The following is a 13,819-nucleotide window of genomic DNA, read 5'->3' as shown; positions in this document are numbered from 1 at the left end:
CAGCATTTGCTCTGGTCCCAACAATCTTCTCTAGAACGTCCCCTCTGCTACATACACGTATAGAGAGACATCACTCTCGCATCAGCCTTGGCTTTCCTGGCTTAACTGAGCAGGCTCCTCTCGCCCCCTCTCAGACACACATTTTCCTTTCCCTGTGTTGTAGAAATCTTCTTCCACACTTAATGCAGTGACAGCCTCCCGACTCCTGGCCACTGGGACCACGCTGCACTATCTTGGATGGGGTCTCGCCCGCGCCTTTACAGTGACACTGAGTTTCCTTATCTGCACTGGGAACACACCCAAGAAGGGGATTTGTCTTTTCACCTTAGTGCCTTGGGTCAATCTGTGTTCAGCTCTGCCCGGGCTCTTCTCTGCATTTCCAGATGAGCAGCTTCTCCCCCCTTCAGAGACGGACTCCCCCTGCACTTCTTGCCTTTTCTGTGACTTCCATCCCCAGGGTTAACCAGCTCTCAGAATCACGTCCTGAACTTCTTTCACGTTAATGACAAACGCCAGTGCTGTGGCATCAGATATCTGATCTGTGCACTCCCAAATGTGGAGCTTCAAAACCCATCCACTGATGGGTTCTAATGGAAGAGATGTGAAGCTCAGTGGAAAAACAACGTTAAGAAATAAGTGATCCAACACGTTTCTGGAATATCTCCACATGTACAACCTAGTGGTGCACATCACACAAGGATTTTCCAGTTTTGCTCCAGCTATAAGTGTTGGGCAACTGAGGAGGACCACTTCTACCGCCCATCCAGCGGGAGACCAGGGAATAACAGTGTATTTGTTTTATAAACAAAACAGCAGGCTTGTACAAAACAAACCAACCAAACAAATCTAACCACAGCCTCAACTAGGGGAGACCACAATCACTCTCTATTTGCTATTCAATAGGATCTGTGTACTAGAAAACATGTTCAGCAAGTGCAGCTTCTCACACACATATATTTGTGTTTTATCCATAATAAGATTTTTTTCCTCCTAAAGGGGGAGATTCAGATCTGGCACATCAGAGGAACAGCTGTAACAAACAGAAAGGCCATTAGGCAGTTTGCTCTGAAAATAAAAAACAAAATCCCCCTTTACTAGAGCAGTGAAAAAGGTGACTGAAAACAACCCTGAATGCTATGAGCAGGTTGCAGCCCACTTGGAGCACGAGGGGCCTCAGGATCTGCTGTACGGGCAGGGGAAACTCTTCAGCAAACACATGTTCATGCATGCTTACAGACACACAGTGCTTGCAGTCGATGAGAGATTGAGAAAAGCACTTTTTTTTTTTTTTTTTTTTTTTTTTTTTGACATCAAGAGAAGTGTGTCCTTTGCTGCTTTACCTCGGGGCAGGACCGCAGCGGCCTGGCACAACTCCTTCCCTAGCTCCAAGCAGTGCTTGCACCAGAGCAAGATGGCAGAGCCCTCTGCAAACCAGAAAGGCAGCCTGGATTGGGTCGCCGTGCAAGCAAATGGATAGGGAGAAACCATGCAAAAATACTGCAAGTTTGATCATTTGCCAAAACTTTGGTCTATGCCATAAGGGCGTTTGGATGTACATTGGGGCACACAGGTAGCTTTGGCCAGGCACAAGCCTGCTCAGCCAGGCGCTTGCTCCAATGGCCCATCACTTCTGATACCCAAGTTGTGAAAAAGCTTCAAACCGCTACATGTCTCGGCACGCCAGTTAATAAAATTGGTGCATGCATAAATCCCCCAGATCTACTTTTCCTATAAAAAGCAACTGTTTCTTGACCAAAACTGCTCCTTCTGGCAGGGAGGGGAGCTGCGGCAGCACGTTTCTCCAGGCTGCACCACGAAGCTGCAGTGGCTGCCAGAAGCACCACAGGCAGAGCTTACAGAGCTCCTCAGCAGCAGAGCACCACTCTTTACCCACAAATAACCCCACTAAAACACATACAATTTCTTGACACCGCTGTTGCAGCCAGTGTTTCCAAGCCTGCAGCTTTCCCGGAGAAAACCATGGCGCACACGCTCTCCAGCCAGCGCTACGTTTAACACGAGTAGCCTGGTTTCACATGTCTGTACAAGCGGTGGGAGCTACCATTTCTTTGCTAAGAGCACATCTGAGGCTGGTACATGTTGAAAGTTAACCAGTGGAAGTCTCCGATGGGGATCACGTCTGATGGTGGCTGCCCCAGCCCAAAAGCGGGATGCTAGAGGGCTCCCACTGCGATGCAGAGAAGTGGCAGCTGAGATCTGGCCTTCACCGTGCCAGGCACCACGCACGGGGCTAAAAAGAGCCTGTAGCTGTGCCAAAAAGCAGATAATTTAAGTACAAAAGGCAGCTGACGGGACTTCCCTGCTTTGCCAAGCAGCCGTCTGGGAAAACACATCTTGCCACAGCAAACATCACCCTGCACTGACGAAGTGGAAGGTCCTTTCAAATCAGTCCTGGGCAGGTCCAAGGACAGGGGCTGGGGATAAAGAGGAGCTGCCTGATAAATGGCAACACTTGGCAAGCCTAAAAAAAAATATATCTGCTTCCTCTCCTTCAAAAGGTTACAGACCTCTTTCCTACCGTTGCCTCCCAGCCCATAAAATATCATTACATTTACCATGACTGAAAATATTAGATGGCTCATGTCTTAAACTTGAAGAACATTTTTTCCACTCAGACACAGGAATTTTGCTTACCTTCATCAAGCAGCAGTGCCAACAGTTGTTCAAGTACAGTATAAATATCAGCTAAGAAACATCACAGCCTTTGCCAGTAAACAAACGCAGATTTTGGCACCAGATCTCACAGGAATAATCACAGAATGTTTTGGGTTGGAACGGACCTTTAATGATCATCCAGTCCAACTCTCCTGCCGTGGGCAGGGACATCTTCAACTAGATCAGGTTGCTCAGAGCCCCATCCAACCTGACCTTAAACACTTCCAGGGATGGGGCATCCACAACTTCTGTGGGCAACCTGGTCCAGTGTCTCACCACCCTCAGAGTAAAGAATATCTTCCTCATGTCCAATGTAAGCCTACCCTCTTTCAGTCTAAAACTATTGCCCCTTGTCCTGTCACAACAGGCCCTGCTAAAACGTCTTTATCCATCTTTTTTATAAGCCCCCTTTAAGTACTGAAAGGCTGTGACAAGGTCTCCCTGCAGCCTTCTCTTCTCCAGGCTGAACAACCTCAGCTCTTTCAGCCTTTCCTCATAGCAGAGGTGTTCCATCCTTCTGACCATTTCCATGGCCCTCCTCTGGACCCGCTCCAACAGGTCCATGTCCTTCCTGTGCTGAGGGCTCCAGAGCTGGACGCAGGACTCCAGGTAGGGTCTCACGAGAGCGGAGCAGAGGGGCCGAATCACCTCCTGGCCATGCTGCTTCTTGTGCAGCCCAGGACAGAATTGGGTTTCTGGGCTGTGAGTGCATGTTGCCGGCTCATGTTCAATATTTCGTCCACCAGTATCCCCAAGTCCTTCTCAATCCATTCATCCCCCAGTCTGTATTGATACTGGGGGTTGCCTGACCCAGATGCAGGACCTTGCACTTGGCCTTGCTGAACTTCATGAAGTTCACATGGGCCCAATCCTCAAGCCTGTCAAGGTCCCTCCGGATGACATCCCCGCCCTCAAACATATCAACTGCACCACTCGGCTTGGTGCCACCTGCAAATTTGCTGAGGGCACACTCAATCCCACTGTCTATGGCATTAATAAGTTAAAATACACAACACCACCTTGCAAGGAAAAGCCCAGGCGGCGAATACCAGCACAGACCGAGCAATCCTGTGTGTGGGATTGAAGAATGTATGCACAGCTAAGCTGGACCGCAATTTCTAAAAACTCTATTTCCATGCTTTATTTAATTTAACAAACTAAAACCCTCAGTGCCAAATTGAAGGCTCAATGACAAGTCATGCTAAACAGACTGGCTACTCAGATCATTAGAACACTTGAGAGCTACTTTACTTCCTTCTGTTTATGCTTTACTAGTATCTACATTTCTCTCAGTCTGATAAAGTAATTTAAAAAAAAAAAAAAAAAAAATCCTTTCCACTTTCAGTTTCTGACCGGAGGAAGCATCGAGTTCACAAGCAACTGGTATTTTTTTTTCAATGAGAAATACTATTCTCCATATACTTTCAGTAAATAACCCCACTGAGTTTAGGTATGAAACTGATCTACAAAATTAAATAGGCAAGAATGTAAACTTAGTGCCTCTGCTTTGAAACACTCCCAGCCTCACCTAAGGAGCAACTTGGCTGGAAAGTTACTTATCGAAACAAAGAGGCCAAGTGATGCACAAGTACCAAAGACACGGCAAGGAGAGCAGGGAGGGTAATGCCTAAGTCAGTTATGCAAGTGGGGAAGCGCAGGGTGAAAGGATGGGAGGACTCTGCGGGACGCATAGCAGCCAGCCTCGGAAAGCTCATAAAGAGCTTTGGCAGGAACCGGCCGCCTGCCGGTGATGGTGAAGCTGGGCTCTGGCACTGCCGGCTGCAGGACCCTGTGCCCGGCACCCTGGGCAGCAGGGCAAAGCTCACGGTGGTTTGTTGCCGAGCTTTGCACTTGCCGGCCACATGCATGGAGCCTGAGGGGTGCTGGGGAAAACAACAAAAGGGCTTTGATGCTTTCTCTGCCATCTATTCCGGTTTTTAATGCTGATTTTTTTTTTTCTGGGTTTGCTGCTAAAGTGCCTACAGACAATGAGACTATTGAGGATTTACTCCAGCATGAGATTAGTTTGGGTTTCAGTTTCTGCTGAGCCAGCTCATTTGCTTCCACATTCTTACAGGAACAGATGCTAAAATACAAATGAGCAGTCATCATCAGAAAAGCAGAAGAAGGAAGATTTTTCATATAATAGCAGTTAAATTTATTCTTTTTCACAGCTTTAGCCAGAACCATTCAATAGCTTGCTCCTCTGTCTAATTACATTACATTAGAGACAAGGAGCTATTATTTCATCTTCAATAACAAAAAGAAAACCACATACACACCTCAAAATATCAAAAACCCAACCAACCAACAACAAAACTGGCCGAACTGGCCAGATGAAAAGAAGTCTTCAGAGAAGCTAAATAGAAAAATTACTGTAGTCCCCTCCCAAGTGCTGCATGACTGCAGCGCTGCCTTCAGACACTGAATTCGATTGCTGCAGCCATTAGTCACAAAATTCAAGCCGAGTTGAAACCACCGGATACACCAAGGAGCATCCCTGCACTACAACCAGTTCTTCCCCCACAGAGGAAAACCAAGTGGATGAATAACCTGCGGTCAATAAAAAGCAGCTAGCCATCCCTGGGCTGCGACACCAGCAAGGATGAGACGATGGCAGCCCTTGTTAAACACCCATCCCTCCTGCCACCACTCAAGTCAATGCAGGAGCATCTCCTCCCCGCTGGGTGCTTTGGTACCCAGCAGCCGCAGCCCAGAGCATCTGCCCAGGTGGCTGCAGCAGCTCCGCGAAGCAGGAGGCTGTGCAGCAGAGACAGAGCCACCAGGGCTTGGACTTTCTTCAGGGGGAAAAAAAAAGGTGGAAAGAAACCCAGATCATTTACGACACTCATCAGAGCCCTGCTCGGCCACACTAGTCACGTTTCCCTTTCCACCCACGATTATTTCCTTCATGATTACTTGTGCTAAACTGCCTACAGTCATCCGGAAACCAAATTGCATCCATCAACTTTATCCCTGCTCAGAAAAGCCCCAACTATGGCAAGATGCTCCCCCATGCAGCTCTGCTATTCAGATGCTTCACCAGCCAGACGGGCAATCTACAACCCTTCCAGGCACTTTTTAAAGTACCTTTTACATATGGATATAATATCCATTGCCCACTAATGCTTTTTAAATGCCAGATGCTTCTCATTGGCCACCCCAGCTGGGCAACCCACTGCTCGGCAAGCCCGCACCTCCCCAGTGCGGCTCCATCAGCCCACTGCTGAACCTGCAAATGCCATCTCCTCCAGGCAGGTGGAAAAAGACGTTAATACAGGTCAGAAAACCAAGATCATGAAAGACTGAAGCCACTGATTCCCCCGTCAGTGCAAATTTTTCCAGGAGGTTGCTAACCCTCTGAAAACTAACAAGCTGTGAAGTAAAAATATGCAATGTAAATATACAGATGATATATATGTTGGTAGGACTACTGACGAGAAATCACTGATAAAACTTGGAAGGACATTCAGAGAAGTCTTTTCAAATAGCGAGCTTCTGGATTTGAGACAAGCAAGGCAGGTTCATGGAGGTAAAAACAAAGTTCATGGAGGTTCATGGAGTAAAATGGATTTAGCTCACACAAAGAAGAAAGTAAAAGTCCCTGCTGGCAGCTCAGGCCAGAACCAGGCTCTGCAATATCTTACTGACCACAAGCTAGGGGAGTTTCTGCCTTTAAAGAGCAGAGAAAACTACGCAACTTCCTATTGCCGTTATCAACTTATTTGTAAACACTTCAGTATTACAAATATTTTAATCAGCTGTGCATCCCCTGCACAATATCATTAGGTGTTTTTTTGGTTTTTTGTTGTTGTGTTTTGTTTTTTTTTTTTAAAAAGCAACACATTAGGAAATGTAGTATCTTTAATGAGAAAATAAGCTCTCGGGGCATCTCTCGACGAACACACCGTGCTGTGGTTTCAGCCGGGCACTGCCTTTCTCGCTTCCCGTCTGCAGCTCTGCTAGCACCGGCACAGCAAACTGCCCCCGCACCGCGCCGCTCCTCCCTACCCGGAGAGCAAAGCCCCCCGCAAGCCAGCACAGCTGCCGTTGCAGTGTCCCGGTGGCTCTCGAGCTGAGTTTCAGTGCCGGTTACACCACCGTAACGCCACGCTGCTGCATCGGCACAGGAGGCTGCCATTATATTATACATTTTTTATGGCTTCACCATTGCTTTCCTTGCTCACCCATTTCACCCAGAGCTGCTTCTTCCACTCCAGACCTCTGAACACTCTCTACAATTTAGGGTTCAAAGCCAACCACCTCCCTCCCCACTGAAACTCATACGCTCAGGACTGACGGAGGACCTACACACTCGCACCACCACGCCACAACGCATATTTGCAGAGGGACTTCACGCAGCCACCCCGTGAAGGACAGACACCCACAGGGTGCTGCCATACCGTCCAACAGCAGCGTGACCCCCCCGCACCCAGAGAACAGCCGGCCACGCACCATCAGCCCTGCTCTGCGGCCGGCTGCCTGAAAGGGTGCCGGCTGCCCCCCGCTCGCCCCCTCACCTCGCCCCTCCGGCCGCCCCCGGCTCAGGCGGGGGGTTCCCTGGTCCAGGCCAGCCGCCTCATCCCTCCGGCTGCTCCGCCGCAGCCCCACGCGAACCAGGAAGCGGAGGCAAGCTGGCAGTTTATTTTTAGATGATTTTTTTTTTCTTCTTAAATACGAAGCGAAAACACATGCACAAACCGCACGTTCACCCTCACTCCGCCCAGCGATGGGTTTTACATTTTACATCCTTCCAACACTCAGAAATTCCTGGGCGATGGTAGAGAACAGACGTCACCCTATTGCCCCAAATATTTCCATTATCCCCCTCAGCAGCCCCATTCCTACACGGGCAAAATAAGAGTCTCTCAAATGCTGAATTAAGACTCTCAAGTAAAGAAGCAGACAAAACCCAAAGAGAGAGCTCAGAAAGGGAATGCGTCCTTAGCACTGCTACGGTGTAAAAAGCAGGCAGGCGGCTCTGATCTCAGCTCATCTCCCCCTTTCACATCTCCCCAAAAACCACCCAGGCTTAGGACATCCAGGAGCACCAGCAGAAGATGCAGCTCACTCCTCCAAAGCTGCACTGCAGACGTTTCAGAGAAATAAGAGCTAGCATGAGATTATTTGTCCCTTCCCACCAGTTCAAACACAGTTTTGAATCCCTACTAGCCAGGAGTTGGCTCTTGCTTCTCTTCTGCAGCTCCTCAGACATCATTACTTATAGTATCTTCAGGTGTTTCGGTTAAACAAGATATGGGATCTCAATAGACGCCCCAAACTTTCGTTTCAGAGGCACAGGCAGGTAGAAAGGGTTGAAGGGTTTTTCCAAGCAGTTGATGGTTTTGCAGTCTACAGCTCCCCAGGTCGAATTTTTGGAGCTAGGAGGAGACCACCCGGCTGGTCACCCATCCACCAGGGGAATTTCTGGTACAGCACTTAGTTTCCCTCAAAGGTAAAATAAAGATAAAAAGTTGAAAGATCCCCTGGTTTTCCAAAATGTGTCTATCGGAAATTCACAGATCTTTCTTTAAAAATAGGGGGGCACTAGGTCAGCATACACACATTTACACCTACAGCAGCAAGTTCTGCATCAAAGAGAAGAAAACCTTCAAGGAGCAAATACATTTACACAAGACCCAATTTGTGCCCACAGCCTGATGTGGCTACATATTCAGGCTCTAATGGGAAAATTACCTGTTTCAACCTCTGTTCAAAGAGAAACTCCACACCAGTGGAGGGCCACTTAGATGTGAACATTATTAATATAGAAATGACTGTTTCAGAGCTCTGAGAACCCGAATTAATCACAGCACTGGTTTTATGAGTGATAGTTTGCAAACGCCACGCCAGCTCCACACCGCCCTGACGTCACTGGCAACGCCTAATCCCAGGCAGAAAAATGCCCTTGCTACTTGCTGGATATCATACTGCTTGGACAAGTGTAGGCCATCATTTTGATGAAAGCAAACTTCAAAGATAAAATGGAGCCACTTGAAATTGTAAGATGGCACCTGCCTCTTTTATAGTATCTCACTGCTGATTTTTACCTCCAAGACAAGAAAAATTTGGTGGGTATGCCATTGCACCGTAGCTCAGGGACAGACTGGACAGCTTCAAGCACTGCAAGGCTTGAAGACACACAAGCTTTGGTCCACAACCTCAACAACAACAAGATGTTTGTGAATACAAAAAGGTGGAAGCTAAGACAGTTGGGCCACTCCAACCACACAGTGGTCCTCTACGCTAGGATCAAAAGTAGATTCAATGCAGCCTTGCAGAGACCTTAAGTAATTTAAAAATCTTTTGGAAAGGCTGGCAAATATTTTTGTGGATCTTAAGAAGCAGAGCTAACACATGGACATCTTTTCCCAGTCCAACCCAACAAACACATGGTAGGACACAGGCTGGCTTTAGGACAGCAGATTACATTAGCTAACAACTACCCCTTGCTTCACTCTCACTCTGCCCTCTTGGCCCATCTCAAGCAGCCAGACTGGGTTTTCTAAACAAGTCAATGTATTGGTGTGCCTACAAGGGACTGGGGCAGACTACACGCTGACACACCATTCAGACACGCTGCAGCCCAGATCCACCTTGACCAAGCAGCTGAACTCATGCTGTCAAAACAGTGGTTAAAAATATACCTTTATCCTGTCCTGGATGGAGGCTTGGCCTCTTCCAAGGCTGCTGGGATGGGGACAGGAGCAGCACCAGTCTGCTGCCCCAAACCACCTCACCCCACATAATGCTGGCAGTAGCATCCTGAATGCACCACCACAAAGGGCAAAGTTCTCCACAGCCTTTGCTTGCTTTATTGCCAAAGGTTTTTCCTACACCGTTAACAAAAAATTAAATCTTCTGTTGTAATTAAGAAAAAAAAAAAAAAAAAAAAAAGAAAAGAAAAGAGGATACTGGAGAGAACAGCCCGGCGCTTTTGCTACACTGGAGACATTTCACAAAAATATCGCTGCAAGGCTGCAGGTGTCATTAGTCACCTTGCCCGTATTTTATCCGCTCATATACAGTGCCCATTCAACACCCTCCGGCAACACACCCAGGCGCCCAGTGCCGAGGTCAAATATCCCCTTGCTTAAAAACTGAAAGTCATTTTATGCGGACCGATGGGGAGGTGCATTTGCTGGGCGAAGTGGAAGCCTTATACTGTGCCCCCGTACCCTGAAGGACACTTGAATTTATACTTACTTAACTAATGAACTGCACTCTGCAAGGAGCATCATGCTTACTTCTAGAAGGCATCGCAGAATTACCACAGTCAGCCACAATTCCCTATTCCCTTCGTCTACAGAAGCAGAATCTTTCCCCTTCCTGCTACCTGGGGCTTTGCTGACGGGGCAGATTTATGGCTGCACTGACACCAGCGTCCTGCTCCCTTCCTGCACGAGACCACCTGTAGTAAGGCAGCTCCTTCTCAGCTCACCACTGTGGTCAGCACAGAGACCCACCGACACCCAGACCCCAGATTTCCAGCAGCGGAGAGCAATGCCGTTTGGCTGCTGTTGCCAGCCCCTCCAAGGGATGCCAGCACAGGCCCCCCATGCCGAACACAGGCGAGTTCTCAAGGGAAAGGCATTTAAGTGTCAAAACCTCTCCTTTCCAGCCTCCAAAGAAACCTACAGACCTCTCCAGCAGCCTAACGGACTGTGTTTATTGCTGCATCCTTCACTTTGTAGGTCAACACATACAAGAGAGCTAGCAATTCTCAGCTAATCAGACTTCCGTGCAGACTGGCAAATGGCTCCCAATAAGAATATAAAAAACCCATAAAATAAACAATCCCTATAATTAACTCGCTCAGTGTAATGCAGTAAGCATGCAGAAAGCTCGTATGCTTTATTAACACTTTTTTTGCGCTTCGCAGCAGCATCCCAGGGGCTAGCAGTGGTGGGGGGACCCCAGCCCGGGCCAGCTGCGGGAAGGAGCATGTTCTTGCTGGTCTTTGCTGTTTGTGCTCCCCTAACACTGTGTTATTTTAAAATTAAATTAGTGTCAATGCCTTGACATCCTATTAGTATGCTTGCCAAATGCCAAAGCCTAAAACCAGACTGTGAACACACGCTTACAAAGGAGGTCCTCGCTCCACCACTGGACTACCCAAGGCGGGAAACTTCTTCTGGCAAGTCCTCCCTATCTACCCAGCCAGACCCCAAAACCATGAACTGACATTGCCGACAGGGTGCGTAAATCATCCTTCCCACGAAGGCCAAGCACATCTCTTTGTTACCCTGCCCCTGGAGCTCTGCCACATTCGGTCCCTCCAAACTCCAGATCCTATGCACTTTGCCCCAAAACATTTCAGAGAGCTCAGTCATCATGGAGACAGCTTGAGAAGTTTAATGACATCTCTGACGTATACGTAGCATCCCTCCTCCTTCCCACCGCAGCGCTGGTGGTGATGGCGCGCCCTGAGAGCCAAACCACTGAACCCAGTGAGCCAGGAGAGGAGGAGATGCTGTACGGAGAGGCAGGCAGAAAACCACGACCTTCTCCTCCACAATGGCCCTCAGATGGCCCTAGATGATGACTGGGATTTCCAGCTAAAATACTGGCGCTCTCGGAGGTCTGGCACCCAAGCTGCTGAGCAGGTAAAGGGAACAGTGAATCTGCCAAGGTCCCTGATTAGGTGTGAGAGAAAAGCCCTGTGCACACAATACTCTTACTGCAGCTATAAATAGCCCCCCCCCCCCCCGCCCCTCCCTCCGAACCAAAGTTTTACACATTGTATTGACACTCCTGACTTAATAGGATTTGCTAGGTAGCCTGAAAGAGCTCCGGCTCCTGCAGAGCAGCCTCGCCAAGCAATTTTCACAACACGTGCACACCGTAAGGCTCTGCGAGTGGGAGGGGCACAGCCATAATCCCATGCTTTCAGCGTCCTACTCACACTAAGGCAGGAGGAGACCATGAGAAACTCCTAAAGGTTCTTAATGAGTTTGCATGGGCAGCACGACAGGGAGAAAACTTCCAGGCTGACTGTTTCGATGTAACAAGCTTATCTCAGAGCTACATTAGAGAAGCTTCTGTTTCTAATACCAGTGCTGCTTCTTTCTCCTTTATATTCATCCTTTTTTACAGTGGTAGAGCAAGATGGAAAACAACAGTCTAATAAAATATATATTATAGTACCATTCATATAGTTTCATATAATTTCCCACCCTGTCTGGGTTACTGTCTGTTAACCTGAGATGCTGACCTGAGTACTGCTAGCCAAATAAGCTTTTGATGCATCATTTCCACCACACCACCTTTGCCTTTGTGGTGTTTCACAGCCTGCCGGTGGTGCTGAGAATCAGGTCCAGGTTGTGCCTTGGCCCTTCGGAGCATGTACAAAACGTACCCCCTGCCCTCAGTCCTGAGGCTGGGCTGCACTCCCAGCCTGTGCCTGCCTTCCCAGGCACAACTGCAATATTGCTTCACCCAGCCCTGCCCCATGCTCCATCGCCCACCTTCCAGAAGCAAGCCCCCCCCATCGCTTCCATCGCCTGATAAAATACTCCAAAGCCTGTCCACTCATCTGCTGTGGGGAAAACCAATATTGACACTTCCAACCCCAAAATGTAAAAGTGCCAAGGACTATTTATACCAGAAGTGAGCAGCCAGAGCCTCCCGACTGCATAGCCAACTACCCCACTTCGCCCTACCATTGCAAGGGTTGAGCATCACCTGGGTGAAAGCATCACCCTAGCACCTTCAGGCCTGAGCCACAGACCAGGAGGCAGCAAGACTTTATGTTGTACAGATGCAGAACAAAAAGATGTCTTCTCGTACCTTACGCATCATCCTCATCATCACTGCCTCACAGGCAACAATCCTGAGCAAGGAATGAAGTAGGACAGTTTCATATTGCGTATTCCCTACCAACCCCAGCTTCCTTCAACTGCTGCATAACCATAAGCAACACAGAAACCACACAGGACAATTGTAGATGTTCATCCATGTGCTAAGCATTGCAGGTCACTGACCCAACCTGCTCAGGACAAGCTCTCAAGCATGCCTGTCGCTCCGAGCATGCTGTGTCTCTGGGGCTTAGGGATGCAGTCTCTCTGTGCAGCACTTCTGTGTCTTTCTGGGATGAGGTTTGGCTATTTGGAGCACTGGAAATTCGTAACACAAGGAGAAGAAATAATAAAGTTGACCTCAAGCTGGTTCAATACACTCATTCTGAAACTAAAGTACCTAAACCATGATGCATCATTTTTTCCTACCACAGTCTTAACTGTTATGGAAAATGCAGTAATGAAGAAAGGCCGGTTCATGAGCCAACCTTACCTGTCTGCACCCCATCTGCTTCTTCAGTATGTACTGCATGCCATGGCAATGATATACATAGTGTTTGCATGGCTATCTAAGAACCCCAGGCAGAAGTAATTGTAAAGAGGCATGTAGTTTAAAATTTCATTAAAGAATGACTGTAATACAATCACAAGTCACTCAATGCACTGGAGGCTGAATGTTGCTAAGGAAAATTATGAGCCTCCCCGTGCAAATATTCTTATCTACCTGCAACAGAGAAAGAGCCAGTAGTTTAACAACATCTTCATTCAGCACATGTACTAGACCAGAATAAGGTGATCATTAAATAGTTTAAAACAAAGAAGCTAGCAAAATTTAATAAGCCTCAACAAACCAAGTGAAACAGGGCTTAAGAGGCTCTACCAGCTACACCTTGTGCTTAGTCCCCTCTTAGGAAACCTTCTATAGGAGATGGAAGGACAATCTGCTTCCACGCAGGATGGATGATGGACAGGTGGCTCCTTCTGCAAAACCCATTCTCTTTCTTCTGCACAAGTGGATAATTCAGCTCAAGGGGAAGAAAAAAAAAAAAGGCAGAAGGGGAGGTAAGGAAAATGCTTGAATGTTAGAATAGGCAAACTACTGAGCTAGAAAATCTAGATTAAATTAAGCACTCCTGCAAATTTGTAATAGAGAAATGAATGGCTCCCATCTGGAAGCTCAGCAAATTAACTTGGATCCTGGTTAAGAGGACGGCACCAGAGCCTGCTTCCAGAAATGTAAATATCCACTGTGCATTTGCAATCCAATCACAGGCTAAAAATATAAGACAACTCGGAGTGGAAATCTGATTTGGTGTCTACCTTCTTAATGGGAAATAAAACAATCG

The 13,819-nt window shown here is 47.8% G+C and overlaps 1 protein-coding gene across 5 annotated transcripts in view; it reads right to left on the bottom strand.

Annotated features, from left to right (window-relative positions):
* The window catches only part of HPCAL1 (hippocalcin like 1), a 67,188-nt gene that overhangs the window by 20,090 nt on the left and 33,279 nt on the right, over positions 1 to 13,819 (bottom strand). For 2 of the 5 annotated variants that reach the window (XM_082306692.1, XM_082306690.1), the window contains exon 1: positions 7,197 to 7,284. The exons of the other annotated variants lie outside the window; for them this stretch is intronic. The gene's annotated coding sequence lies outside the window, so the exon portion shown is untranslated. Of the gene's footprint in view, positions 1 to 7,196; positions 7,285 to 13,819 lie in introns of those variants that run through there. 5 annotated transcript variants of the gene reach the window in all.

The sequence above is a fragment of the Platalea leucorodia genome (genome assembly GCF_965183815.1).
Source record: "Platalea leucorodia genome assembly, chromosome: 3".
NCBI lineage: Eukaryota > Metazoa > Chordata > Aves > Pelecaniformes > Threskiornithidae > Platalea > Platalea leucorodia.
This window is presented reverse-complemented; position numbering and strand designations above follow the sequence as displayed.